The sequence below is a fragment of the Sorex fumeus genome, unplaced genomic scaffold (assembly GCF_029834395.1).
Source record: "Sorex fumeus unplaced genomic scaffold, SorFum_2.1 ptg000246l, whole genome shotgun sequence".
In the NCBI taxonomy this organism is placed as follows: domain Eukaryota; kingdom Metazoa; phylum Chordata; class Mammalia; order Eulipotyphla; family Soricidae; genus Sorex; species Sorex fumeus.
Window position 1 is genome coordinate 1,006,984 of NW_026606303.1, and position 13,279 is coordinate 1,020,262.

The window sequence follows — 13,279 nt, forward strand, 5'->3', positions numbered from 1 at the left end:
CAGTGCAGTCTCTGCCCCCGCGCCTCGGTGTTCCTTCCCGGAGTCCCTTGGAGGGGAGCGGGTTGAGCTTTCCTCCCCGCCCCGGCCAGGGCTACGGCAGTCGGAGAGCTCCAGGACCAGCCACCACCATGCTGAGACCACTCTCCGCACACCTGAAGGTACTGGCAGAGGGACAAAGCCACGCGGGTTTCGGGGCCGAGACCTCCAAGCCTACTCGAATTGGAGTCGAGCATCTTCCACCCAGATCCTCCAAATTCCGGTAGGCGGGGGTCACACCCACCACCTGGCCCCCTGGCGCCGTGTAATCCCATCAGCGGCCAAGACTCAGAGACTATAAAATCCAGATCCCGGACGACAACAGTGCAGTCTCTGCCCCCGCGCCTCGGTGTTCCTTCCCGGAGTCCCTTGGAGGGGAGCGGGTTGAGCTTTCCTCCCCGCCCCGGCCAGGGCTACGGCAGCCGGAGACCTCCAGGACCAGCCACCACCATGCTGAGACCACTCTCCGCACACCTGAAGGTACTGGCAGAGGGACAAAGCCACGCGGGTTCCGGGGCCGAGACCTCCAAGCCTACTCGAATTGGAGTCGAGCATCTTCCACCCAGATCCTCCAAATTCCGGTAGGCGGTGGTCACACCCACCACCTGGCCCCCCGTCGCCGTGTAATCCCATCAGCGGCCAAGACTCAGAGACTATAAAATCCAGATCCCGGACGACAACAGTGCAGTCTCTGCCCCCGCGCCTCGGTGTTCCTTCCCGGAGTCCCTTGGAGGGGAGCGGGTTGAGCTTTCCTCCCCGCCCCGGCCAGGGCTACGGCAGCCGGAGACCTCCAGGACCAGCCACCACCATGCTGAGACCACTCTCCGCACACCTGAAGGTACTGGCAGAGGGACAAAGCCACGCGGGTTCCGGGGCCGAGACCTCCAAGCCTACTCGAATTGGAGTCGAGCATCTTCCACCCAGATCCTCCAAATTCCAGTAGGCGGGGGTCACACCCACCACCTGGCCCCCTGGCGCCGTGTAATCCCATCAGCGGCCAAGACTCAGAGACTATAAAATCCAGATCCCGGACGACAACAGTGCAGTCTCTGCCCCCGCGCCTCGGTGTTCCTTCCCGGAGTCCCTTGGAGGGGAGCGGGTTGAGCTTTCCTCCCCGCCCCGGCCAGGGCTACGGCAGCCGGAGACCTCCAGGACCAGCCACCACCATGCTGAGACCACTCTCCGCACACCTGAAGGTACTGGCAGAGGGACAAAGCCACGCGGGTTCCGGGGCCGAGACCTCCAAGCCTACTCGAATTGGAGTCGAGCATCTTCCACCCAGATCCTCCAAATTCCGGTAGGCGGGGGTCACACCCACCACCTGGTCCCCTGGCGCCGTGTAATCCCATCAGCGGCCAAGACTCAGAGACTATAAAATCCAGATCCCGGACGACAACAGTGCAGTCTCTGCCCCCGCGCCTCGGTGTTCCTTCCCGGAGTCCCTTGGAGGGGAGCGGGTTGAGCTTTCCTCCCCGCCCCGGCCAGGGCTACGGCAGCCGGAGACCTCCAGGACCAGCCACCACCATGCTGAGACCACTCTCCGCACACCTGAAGGTACTGGCAGAGGGACAAAGCCACGCGGGTTCCGGGGCCGAGACCTCCAAGCCTACTCGAATTGGAGTCGAGCATCTTCCACCCAGATCCTCCAAATTCCGGTAGGCGGGGGTCACACCCACCACCTGGTCCCCTGGCGCCGTGTAATCCCATCAGCGGCCAAGACTCAGAGACTATAAAATCCAGATCCCGGACGACAACAGTGCAGTCTCTGCCCCCGCGCCTCGGTGTTCCTTCCCGGAGTCCCTTGGAGGGGAGCGGGTTGAGCTTTCCTCCCCGCCCCGGCCAGGGCTACGGCAGCCGGAGACCTCCAGGACCAGCCACCACCATGCTGAGACCACTCTCCGCACACCTGAAGGTACTGGCAGAGGGACAAAGCCACGCGGGTTCCGGGGCCGAGACCTCCAAGCCTACTCGAATTGGAGTCGAGCATCTTCCACCCAGATCCTCCAAATTCCGGTAGGCGGGGGTCACACCCACCACCTGGCCCCCCGTCGCCGTGTAATCCCATCAGCGGCCAAGACTCAGAGACTATAAAATCCAGATCCCGGACGACAACAGTGCAGTCTCTGCCCCCGCGCCTCGGTGTTCCTTCCCGGAGTCCCTTGGAGGGGAGCGGGTTGAGCTTTCCTCCCCGCCCCGGCCAGGGCTACGGCAGCCGGAGACCTCCAGGACCAGCCACCACCATGCTGAGACCACTCTCCGCACACCTGAAGGTACTGGCAGAGGGACAAAGCCACGCGGGTTCCGGGGCCGAGACCTCCAAGCCTACTCGAATTGGAGTCGAGCATCTTCCACCCAGATCCTCCAAATTCCAGTAGGCGGGGGTCACACCCACCACCTGGCCCCCTGGCGCCGTGTAATCCCATCAGCGGCCAAGACTCAGAGACTATAAAATCCAGATCCCGGACGACAACAGTGCAGTCTCTGCCCCCGCGCCTCGGTGTTCCTTCCAGGAGTCCCTTGGAGGGGAGCGGGTTGAGCTTTCCTCCCCGCCCCGGCCAGGGCTACGGCAGCCGGAGACCTCCAGGACCAGCCACCACCATGCTGAGACCACTCTCCGCACACCTGAAGGTACTGGCAGAGGGACAAAGCCACGCGGGTTCCGGGGCCGAGACCTCCAAGCCTACTCGAATTGGAGTCGAGCATCTTCCACCCAGATCCTCCAAATTCCGGTAGGCGGGGGTCACACCCACCACCTGGTCCCCTGGCGCCGTGTAATCCCATCAGCGGCCAAGACTCAGAGACTATAAAATCCAGATCCCGGACGACAACAGTGCAGTCTCTGCCCCCGCGCCTCGGTGTTCCTTCCCGGAGTCCCTTGGAGGGGAGCGGGTTGAGCTTTCCTCCCCGCCTCGGCCAGGGCTACGGCAGCCGGAGACCTCCAGGACCAGCCATCACCATGCTGAGACCACTCTCCGCACACCTGAAGGTACTGGCAGAGGGACAAAGCCACGCGGGTTCCGGGGCCGAGACCTCCAAGCCTACTCGAATTGGAGTCGAGCATCTTCCACCCAGATCCTCCAAATTCCGGTAGGCGGGGGTCACACCCACCACCTGGTGCCCTGGCGCCGTGTAATCCCATCAGCGGCCAAGACTCAGAGACTATAAAATCCAGATCCCGGACGACAACAGTGCAGTCTCTGCCCCCGCGCCTCGGTGTTCCTTCCCGGAGTCCCTTGGAGGGGAGCGGGTTGAGCTTTCCTCCCCGCCCCGGCCAGGGTTACGGCAGCCGGAGACCTCCAGGACCAGCCACCACCATGCTGAGACCACTCTCCGCACACCTGAAGGTACTGGCAGAGGGACAAAGCCACGCGGGTTCCGGGGCCGAGACCTCCAAGCCTACTCGAATTGGAGTCGAGCATCTTCCACCCAGATCCTCCAAATTCTGGTAGGCGGGGGTCACACCCACCACCTGGTCCCCTGGCGCCGTGTAATCCCATCAGCGGCCAAGACTCAGAGACTATAAAATCCAGATCCCGGACGACAACAGTGCAGTCTCTGCCCCCGCGCCTCGGTGTTCCTTCCCGGAGTCCCTTGGAGGGGAGCGGGTTGAGCTTTCCTCCCCGCCCCGGCCAGGGCTACGGCAGCCGGAGACCTCCAGGACCAGCCACCACCATGCTGAGACCACTCTCCGCACACCTGAAGGTACTGGCAGAGGGACAAAGCCACGCGGGTTCCGGGGCCGAGACCTCCAAGCCTTCTCGAATTGGAGTCGAGCATCTTCCACCCAGATCCTCCAAATTCCGGTAGGCGGGGGTCACACCCACCACCTGGCCCCCCGGCACCGTGTAATCCCATCAGCGGCCAAGACTCAGAGACTATAAAATCCAGATCCCGGACGACAACAGTGCAGTCTCTGCCCCCGCGCCTCGGTGTTCCTTCCATGAGTCCCTTGGAGGGGAGCGGGTTGAGCTTTCCTCCCCGCCCCGGCCAGGGCTACGGCAGCCGGAGACCTCCAGGACCAGCCACCACCATGCTGAGACCACTCTCCGCACACCTGAAGGTACTGGCAGAGGGACAAAGCCACGCGGGTTCCGGGGCCGAGACCTCCAAGCCTACTCGAATTGGAGTCGAGCATCTTCCACCCAGATCCTCCAAATTCCAGTAGGCGGGGGTCACACCCACCACCTGGCCCCCTGGCGCCGTGTAATCCCATCAGCGGCCAAGACTCAGAGACTATAAAATCCAGATCCCGGACGACAACAGTGCAGTCTCTGCCCCCGCGCCTCGGTGTTCCTTCCCGGAGTCCCTTGGAGGGGAGCGGGTTGAGCTTTCCTCCCCGCCCCGGCCAGGGCTACGGCAGCCGGAGACCTCCAGGACCAGCCACCACCATGCTGAGACCACTCTCCGCACACCTGAAGGTACTGGCAGAGGGACAAAGCCACGCGGGTTCCGGGGCCGAGACCTCCAAGCCTTCTCGAATTGGAGTCGAGCATCTTCCACCCAGATCCTCCAAATTCCGGTAGGCGGGGGTCACACCCACCACCTGGCCCCCCGGCACAGTGTAATCCCATCAGCGGCCAAGACTCAGAGACTATAAAATCCAGATCCCGGAGGACAACAGTGCAGTCTCTGCCCCCGCGCCTCGGTGTTCCTTCCCGGAGTCCCTTGGAGGGGAGCGGGTTGAGCTTTCCTCCCCGCCCCGGCCAGGGCTACGGCAGCCGGAGAGCTCCAGGACCAGCCACCACCATGCTGAGACCACTCTCCGCACACCTGAAGGTACTGGCAGAGGGACAAAGCCACGCGGGTTCCGGGGCCGAGACCTCCAAGCCTACTCGAATTGGAGTCGAGCATCTTCCACCCAGATCCTCCAAATTCCAGTAGCCGGGGGTCACACCCACCACCTGGCCCCCCGGCCCCGTGTAATCCCATCAGCGGCCAAGACTCAGAGACTATAAAATCCAGATCCCGGACGACAACAGTGCAGTCTCTGCCCCCGCGCCTCGGTGTTCCTTCCCGGAGTCCCTTGGAGGGGAGCGGGTTGAGCTTTCCTCTCCGCCCTGGCCGGGGCTACGGCAGCCGGAGAGCTCCAGGACCAGCCACCACCATGCTGAGACCACTCTCCGCACACCTGAAGGTACTGGCAGAGGGACAAAGCCACGCGGGTTCCGGGGCCGAGACCTCCAAGCCTACTCGAATTGGAGTCGAGCATCTTCCACCCAGATCCTCCAAATTCCAGTAGGCGGGGGTCACACCCACCACCTGGCCCCCTGGCGCCGTGTAATCCCATCAGCGGCCAAGACTCAGAGACTATAAAATCCAGATCCCGGACGACAACAGTGCAGTCTCTGCCCCCGCGCCTCGGTGTTCCTTCCCGGAGTCCCTTGGAGGGGAGCGGGTTGAGCTTTCCTCCCCGCCCCGGTCAGGGCTACGGCAGCCGGAGACCTCCAGGACCAGCCACCACCATGCTGAGACCACTCTCCGCACACCTGAAGGTACTGGCAGAGGGACAAAGCCACGCGGGTTCCGGGGCCGAGACCTCCAAGCCTACTCGAATTGGAGTCGAGCATCTTCCACCCAGATCCTCCAAATTCCAGTAGGCGGGGGTCACACCCACCATCTGACCCCCCGGCACCGTGTAATCCCATCAGCGGCCAAGACTCAGAGACTATAAAATCCAGATCCCGGATGATAACAGTGCAGTCTCTGCCCCCGCGCCTCGGTGTTCCTTCCCGGAGTCCCTTGGAAGGGAGCGGGTTGAGCTTTCCTCCCCGCCCCGGCCGGAGCTACGGCAGCCGGAGAGCTCCAGGACCAGCCACCACCATGCTGAGACCACTCTCCGCACACCTGAAGGTACTGGCTGAGGGACAAAGCCACGCGGGTTCCGGGGCCGAGACCTCCAAGCCTACTCGAATTGGAGTCGAACATCTTCCACCCAGATCCTCCAAATTCCAGTAGGCGGGGGTCACACCCACCACCTGGCCCCCTGGCGCCGTGTAATCCCATCAGCGGCCAAGACTCAGAGACTATAAAATCCAGATCCCGGACGACAACAGTGCAGTCTCTGCCCCCGCGCCTCGGTGTTCCTTCCCGGAGTCCCTTGGAGGGGAGCGGGTTGAGCTTTCCTCCCCGCCCCGGCCAGGGCTACGGCAGCCGGAGACCTCCAGGACCAGCCACCACCATGCTGAGACCACTCTCCGCACACCTGAAGTTACTGGCAGAGGGACAAAGCCACGAGGGTTCCGGGGCCGAGACCTCCAAGCCTACTCGAATTGGAGTCGAGCATCTTCCACCCAGATCCTCCAAATTCCAGTAGGCGGGGGTCACACCCACCACCTGGCCCCCTGGCTCCGTGTAATCCCATCAGCGGCCAAGACTCAGAGACTATAAAATCCAGATCCCGGACGACAACAGTGCAGTCTCTGCCCCCGCGCCTCGGTGTTCCTTCCCGGAGTCCCTTGGAGGGGAGCGGGTTGAGCTTTCCTCCCCGCCCCGGCCAGGGCTACGGCAGCCGGAGACCTCCAGGACCAGCCACCACCATGCTGAGACCACTCTCCGCACACCTGAAGGTACTGGCAGAGGGACAAAGCCACGCGGGTTCCGGGGCCGAGACCTCCAAGCCTACTCGAATTGGAGTCGAGCATCTTCCACCCAGATCCTCCAAATTCCAGTAGGCTGGGGTCACACCCACCACCTGGCCCCCTGGCGCCGTGTAATCCCATCAGCGGCCAAGACTCAGAGACTATAAAATCCAGATCCCGGACGACAACAGTGCAGTCTCTGCCCCCGCGCCTCGGTGTTCCTTCCCGGAGTCCCTTGGAGGGGAGCGGGTTGAGCTTTCCTCCCCGCCCCGGCCAGGGCTACGGCAGCCGGAGACCTCCAGGACCAGCCACCACCATGCTTAGACCACTCTCCGCACACCTGAAGGTACTGGCAGAGGGACAAAGCCACGCGGGTTCCGGGGCCGAGACCTCCAAGCCTTCTCGAATTGGAGTGGAGCATCTTCCACCCAGATCCTCCAAATTCCGGTAGGCGGGGGTCACACCCACCACCTGGCCCCCCGGCACCGTGTAATCCCATCAGCGGCCAAGACTCAGAGACTATAAAATCCAGATCCCGGACGACAACAGTGCAGTCTCTGCCCCCGCGCCTCGGTGTTCCTTCCCGGAGTCCCTTGGAGGGGAGCGGGTTGAGCTTTCCTCCCCGCCCCGGCCAGGGCTACGGCAGCCGGAGACCTCCAGGACCAGCCACCACCATGCTGAGACCACTCTCCGCTCACCTGAAGGTACTGGCAGAGGGACAAAGCCACGCGGGTTCCGGGGCCGAGACCTCCAAGCCTACTCGAATTGGAGTCGAGCATCTTCCACCCAGATCCTCCAAATTCCGGTAGGCGAGGGTCACACCCACCACCTGGTCCCCTGGCGCCGTGTAATCCCATCAGCGGCCAAGACTCAGAGACTATAAAATCCAGATCCCGGACGACAACAGTGCAGTCTCTGCCTCCGCGCCTCGGTGTTCCTTCCCGGAGTCCCTTGGAGGGGAGCGGGTTGAGCTTTCCTCCCCGCCCCGGCCAGGGCTACGGCAGCCGGAGACCTCCAGGACCAGCCACCACCATGCTGAGACCACTCTCCGCACACCTGAAGGTACTGGCAGAGGGACAAAGCCACGCGGCTTCCGGGGCCGAGACCTCCAAGCCTTCTCGAATTGGAGTCGAGCATCTTCCACCCAGATCCTCCAAATTCCGGTAGGCGGGGGTCACACCCACCACCTGGCCCCCCGGCACCGTGTAATCCCATCAGCGGCCAAGACTCAGAGACTATAAAATCCAGATCCCGGACGACAACAGTGCAGTCTCTGCCCCCGCGCCTCAGTGTTCCTTCCCGGAGTCCCTTGGAGGGGATCGGGTTGAGCTTTCCTCCCCGCCCCGGCCAGGGCTACGGCAGCCGGAGACCTCCAGGACCAGCCACCACCATGCTGAGACCACTCTCCGCACACCTGAAGGTAATGGCAGAGGGACAAAGCCACGCGGGTTCCGGGGCCGAGACCTCCAAGCCTACTCGAATTGGAGTCGAGCATCTTCCACCCAGATCCTCCAAATTCCAGTAGGCGGGGGTCACACCCACCACCTGGCCCCCCGGCACCGTGTAATCCCATCAGCGGCCAAGACTCAGAGACTATAAAATCCAGATCCCGGACGACAACAGTGCAGTCTCTGCCCCCGCGCCTCGGTGTTCCTTCCCGGAGTCCCTTGGAGGGGAGCGGGTTGAGCTTTCCTCCCCACCCCGGCCAGGGCTACGGCAGCCGGAGAGCTCCAGGACCAGCCACCACCATGCTGAGACCACTCTCCGCACACCTGAAGGTACTGGCAGAGGGACAAAGCCACGCGGGTTCCTGGGCCGAGACCTCCAAGCCTACTCGAATTGGAGTCGAGCATCTTCCACCCAGATCCTCCAAATTCCAGTAGGCGGGGGTCACACCCACCACCTGGCCCCCTGGCGCCGTGTAATCCCATCAGCGGCCAAGACTCAGAGACTATAAAATCCAGATCCCGGACGACAACAGTGCAGTCTCTGCCCCCGCGCCTCGGTGTTCCTTCCCGGAGTCCCTTGGAGGGGAGCGGGTTGAGCTTTCCTCCCCGCCCCGGCCAGGGCTACGGCAGCCGGAGACCTCCAGGACCAGCCACCACCATGCTGAGACCACTCTCCGCACACCAGAAGGTACTGGCAGAGGGAAAAAGCCACGCGGGTTCCGGGGCCTAGACCTCCAAGCCTACTCGAATTGGAGTCGAGCATCTTCCACCCAGATCCTCCAAATTCCGGTAGGCGGGGGTCACACCCACCACCTGGTCCCCTGGCGCCGTGTAATCCCATCAGCGGCCAAGACTCAGAGACTATAAAATCCAGATCCCGGACGACAACAGTGCAGTCTCTGCCTCCGCGCCTCGGTGTTCCTTCCCGGAGTCCCTTGGAAGGGAGCGGGTTGAGCTTTCCTCCCCGCCCCGGCCAGGGCTACGGCAGCCGGAGACCTCCAGGACCAGCCACCACCATGCTGAGACCACTCTCCGCACACCTGAAGGTACTGGCAGAGGGACAAAGCCACGCGGCTTCCGGGGCCGAGACCTCCAAGCCTTCTCGAATTGGAGTCGAGCATCTTCCACCCAGATCCTCCAAATTCCGGTAGGCGGGGGTCACACCCACCACCTGGCCCCCCGGCACCGTGTAATCCCATCAGCGGCCAAGACTCAGAGACTATAAAATCCAGATCCCGGACGACAACAGTGCAGTCTCTGCCCCCGCGCCTCAGTGTTCCTTCCCGGAGTCCCTTGGAGGGGAGCGGGTTGAGCTTTCCTCCCCGCCCCGGCCAGGGCTACGGCAGCCGGAGACCTCCAGGACCAGCCACCACCATGCTGAGACCACTCTCCGCACACCTGAAGGTACTGGCAGAGGGACAAAGCCACGCGGGTTCCGGGGCCGAGACCTCCAAGCCTACTCGAATTGGAGTCGAGCATCTTCCACCCAGATCCTCCAAATTCCAGTAGGCGGGGGTCACACCCACCACCTGGCCCCCTGGCACCGTGTAATCCCATCAGCGGCCAAGACTCAGAGACTATAAAATCCAGATCCCGGACGACAACAGTGCAGTCTCTGCCCCCGCGCCTCGGTGTTCCTTCCCGGAGTCCCTTGGAGGGGAGCGGGTTGAGCTTTCCTCCCCGCCCCGGCCGGGGCTACGGCAGCCGGAGAGCTCCAGGACCAGCCACCACCATGCTGAGACCACTCTCCGCACACCTGAAGGTACTGGCAGAGGGACAAAGCCACGCGGGTTCCGGGGCCGAGACCTCCAAGCCTACTCGAATTGGAGTCGATCATCTTCCACCCAGATCCTCCAAATTCCAGTAGGCGGGGGTCACACCCACCACCTGGCCCCCTGGCGCCGTGTAATCCCATCAGCGGCCAAGACTCACAGACTATAAAATCCAGATCCCGGACGACAACAGTGCAGTCTCTGCCCCCGCGCCTCGGTGTTCCTTCCCGGAGTCCCTTGGAGGGGAGCGGGTTGAGCTTTCCTCCCCGCCCTGGCCGGGGCTACGGCAGCCGGAGAGCTCCAGGACCAGCCACCACCATGCTGAGACCACTCTCCGCACACCTGAAGGTACTGGCAGAGGGACAAAGCCACGCGGGTTCCGGGGCAGAGACCTCCAAGCCTACTCGAATTGGAGTCGAGCATCTTCCACCCAGATCCTCCAAATTCCAGTAGGCGGGGGTCACACCCACCACCTGGCCCCCTGGCGCCGTGTAATCCCATCAGCGGCCAAGACTCAGAGACTATAAAATCCAGATCCCGGACGACAACAGTGCAGTCTCTGCCCCCGCGCCTCGGTGTTCCTTCCCGGAGTCCCTTGGAGGGGAGCGGGTTGAGCTTTCCTCCCCACCCCGGCCAGGGCTACGGCAGCCGGAGTGCTCCAGGACCAGTCACCACCATGCTGAGACCACTCTCCGCACACCTGAAGGTACTGGCAGAGGGACAAAGCCACGCGGGTTCCGGGGCCGAGACCTCCAAGCCTACTCGAATTGGAGTCGAGCATCTTCCACCCAGATCCTCCAAATTCCAGTAGGCGGGGGTCACACCCACCACCTGGTCCCCCGGCACCGTGTAATCCCATCAGCGGCCAAGACTCAGAGACTATAAAATCCAGATCCCGGACGACAACAGTGCAGTCTCTGCCCCCGCGCCTCGGTGTTCCTTCCCGGAGTCCCTTGGAGGGGAGCGGGTTGAGCTTTCCTCCCCGCCCCGGCCAGGGCTACGGCAGCCGGAGACCTCCAGGACCAGCCACCACCATGCTGAGACCACTCTCCTCACACCTGAAGGTACTGGCAGAGGGACAAAGCCACGCGGGTTCCGGGGCCGAGACCTCCAAGCCTACTCGAATTGGAGTCGAGCATCTTCCACCCAGATCCTCCAAATTCTGGTAGGCGGGGGTCACACCCACCACCTGGCCCCCTGGCGCCGTGTAATCCCATCAGCGGCCAAGACTCAGAGACTATAAAATCCAGATCCCGGACGACAACAGTGCATTCTCTGCCCCCGCGCCTCGGTGTTCCTTCCCGGAGTCCCTTGGAGGGGAGCGGTTTGAGCTTTCCTCCCCGCCCCGGCCAGGGCTACGGCAGCCGGAGAGCTCCAGGACCAGCCACCACCATGCTGAGACCACTCTCCGCACACCTGAAGGTACTGCCAGAGGGACAAAGCCACGCGGGTTCCGGGGCCGAGACCTCCAAGCCTACTCGAATTGGAGTCGAGCATCTTCCACCCAGATCCTCCAAATTCCAGTAGGCGGGGGTCACACCCACCACCTGGCCCCCCGGCACCGTGTAATCCCATCAGCGGCCAAGACTCAGAGACTATAAAATCCAGATCCCGGACGACAACAGTGCAGTCTCTGCCCCCGCGCCTCGGTGTTCCTTCCCGGAGTCCCTTGGAGGGGAGCGGGTTGAGCTTTCCTCCCCGCCCTGGCCGGGGCTACGGCAGCCGGAGAGCTCCAGGACCAGCCACCACCATGCTGAGACCACTCTCCGCACACCTGAAGGTACTGGCAGAGAGACTAAGCCACGCGGGTTCCGGGGTCGAGACCTCCAAGCCGACTCGAATTGGAGTCGAGCATCTTCCACCCAGATCCTCCAAATTCCAGTAGGCGGGGGTCACACCCACCACCTGGCCCCCTGGCGCCGTGTAATCCCATCAGCGGCCAAGACTCAGAGACTATAAAATCCAGATCCCGGACGACAACAGTGCAGTCTCTGCCCCCGCGCCTCGGTGTTCCTTCCCGGAGTCCCTTGGAGGGGAGCGGGTTGAGCTTTCCTCCCCGCCCCGGTCAGGGCTACGGCAGCCGGAGACCTCCAGGACCAGCCACCACCATGCTGAGACCACTCTCCGCACACCTGAAGGTACTGGCAGAGGGAAAAAGCCACGCGGGTTCCGGGGCCGAGACCTCCAAGCCTACTCGAATTGGAGTCGAGCATCTTCCACCCAGATCCTCCAAATTCCAGTAGGCGGGGGTAACACCCACCATCTGACCCCCCGGCACCGTGTAATCCCATCAGCGGCCAAGACTCAGAGACTATAAAATCCAGATCCCGGACGATAACAGTGCAGTCTCTGCCCCCGCGCCTCGGTGTTCCTTCCCGGAGTCCCTTGGAAGGGAGCGGGTTGAGCTTTCCTCCCCGCCCCGGCCGGAGCTACGGCAGCCGGAGAGCTCCAGGACCAGCCACCACCATGCTGAGACCACTCTCCGCACACCTGAAGGTACTTTCAGAGGGACAAAGCCACGCGGGTTCCGGGGCCGAGACCTCCAAGCCTACTCGAATTGGAATCAAGCATCTTCCACCCAGATCCTCCAAATTCCTGTAGGCGGGTGTCACACCCACCACCTGCCCCCCTGGCGCCGTGTAATCCCATCAGCGGCCAAGACTCAGAGACTATAAAATCCAGATCCCGGACGACAACAGTGCAGTCTCTGCCCCCGCGCCTCGGTGTTCCTTCCCGGAGTCCCTTGGAGGGGAGCGGGTTGAGCTTTCCTCCCCGCCCCGGCCAGGGCTACGGCAGCCGGAGACCTCCAGGACCAGCCACCACCATGCTGAGACCACTCTCCGCACACCTGAAGGTACTGGCAGAGGGACAAAGCCACGCGGGTTCCGGGGCCGAGACCTCCAAGCCTACTCGAATTGGAGTCGAGCATCTACCACCCAGATCCTCCAAATTCCGGTAGGCGGGGGTCACACCCACCACCTGGCCCCCTGGCGCCGTGTAATCCCATCAGCGGCCAAGACTCAGAGACTATAAAATCCAGATCCCGGACGACAACAGTGCAGTCTCTGCCCCCGCGCCTCGGTGTTCCTTCCCGGAGTCCCTTGGAGGGGAGCGGGTTGAGCTTTCCTCCCCGCCCCGGCCAGGGCTACGGCAGCCGGAGACCTCCAGGACCAGCCACCACCATGCTGAGACCACTCTCCGCACACCTGAAGGTACTGGCAGAGGGACAAAGCCACGCGGGTTCCGGGGCCGAGACCTCCAAGCCTACTCGAATTGGAGTCGAGCATCTTCCACCCAGATCCTCCAAATTCCGGTCGGCGGGGGTCACACCCACCACCTGGCCCCCCGTCGCCGTGTAATCCCATCAGCGGCCAAGACTCAGAGACTATAAAATCCAGATCCCGGACGACAACAGTGCAGTCTCTGCCCCCGCGCCTCGGTGTTC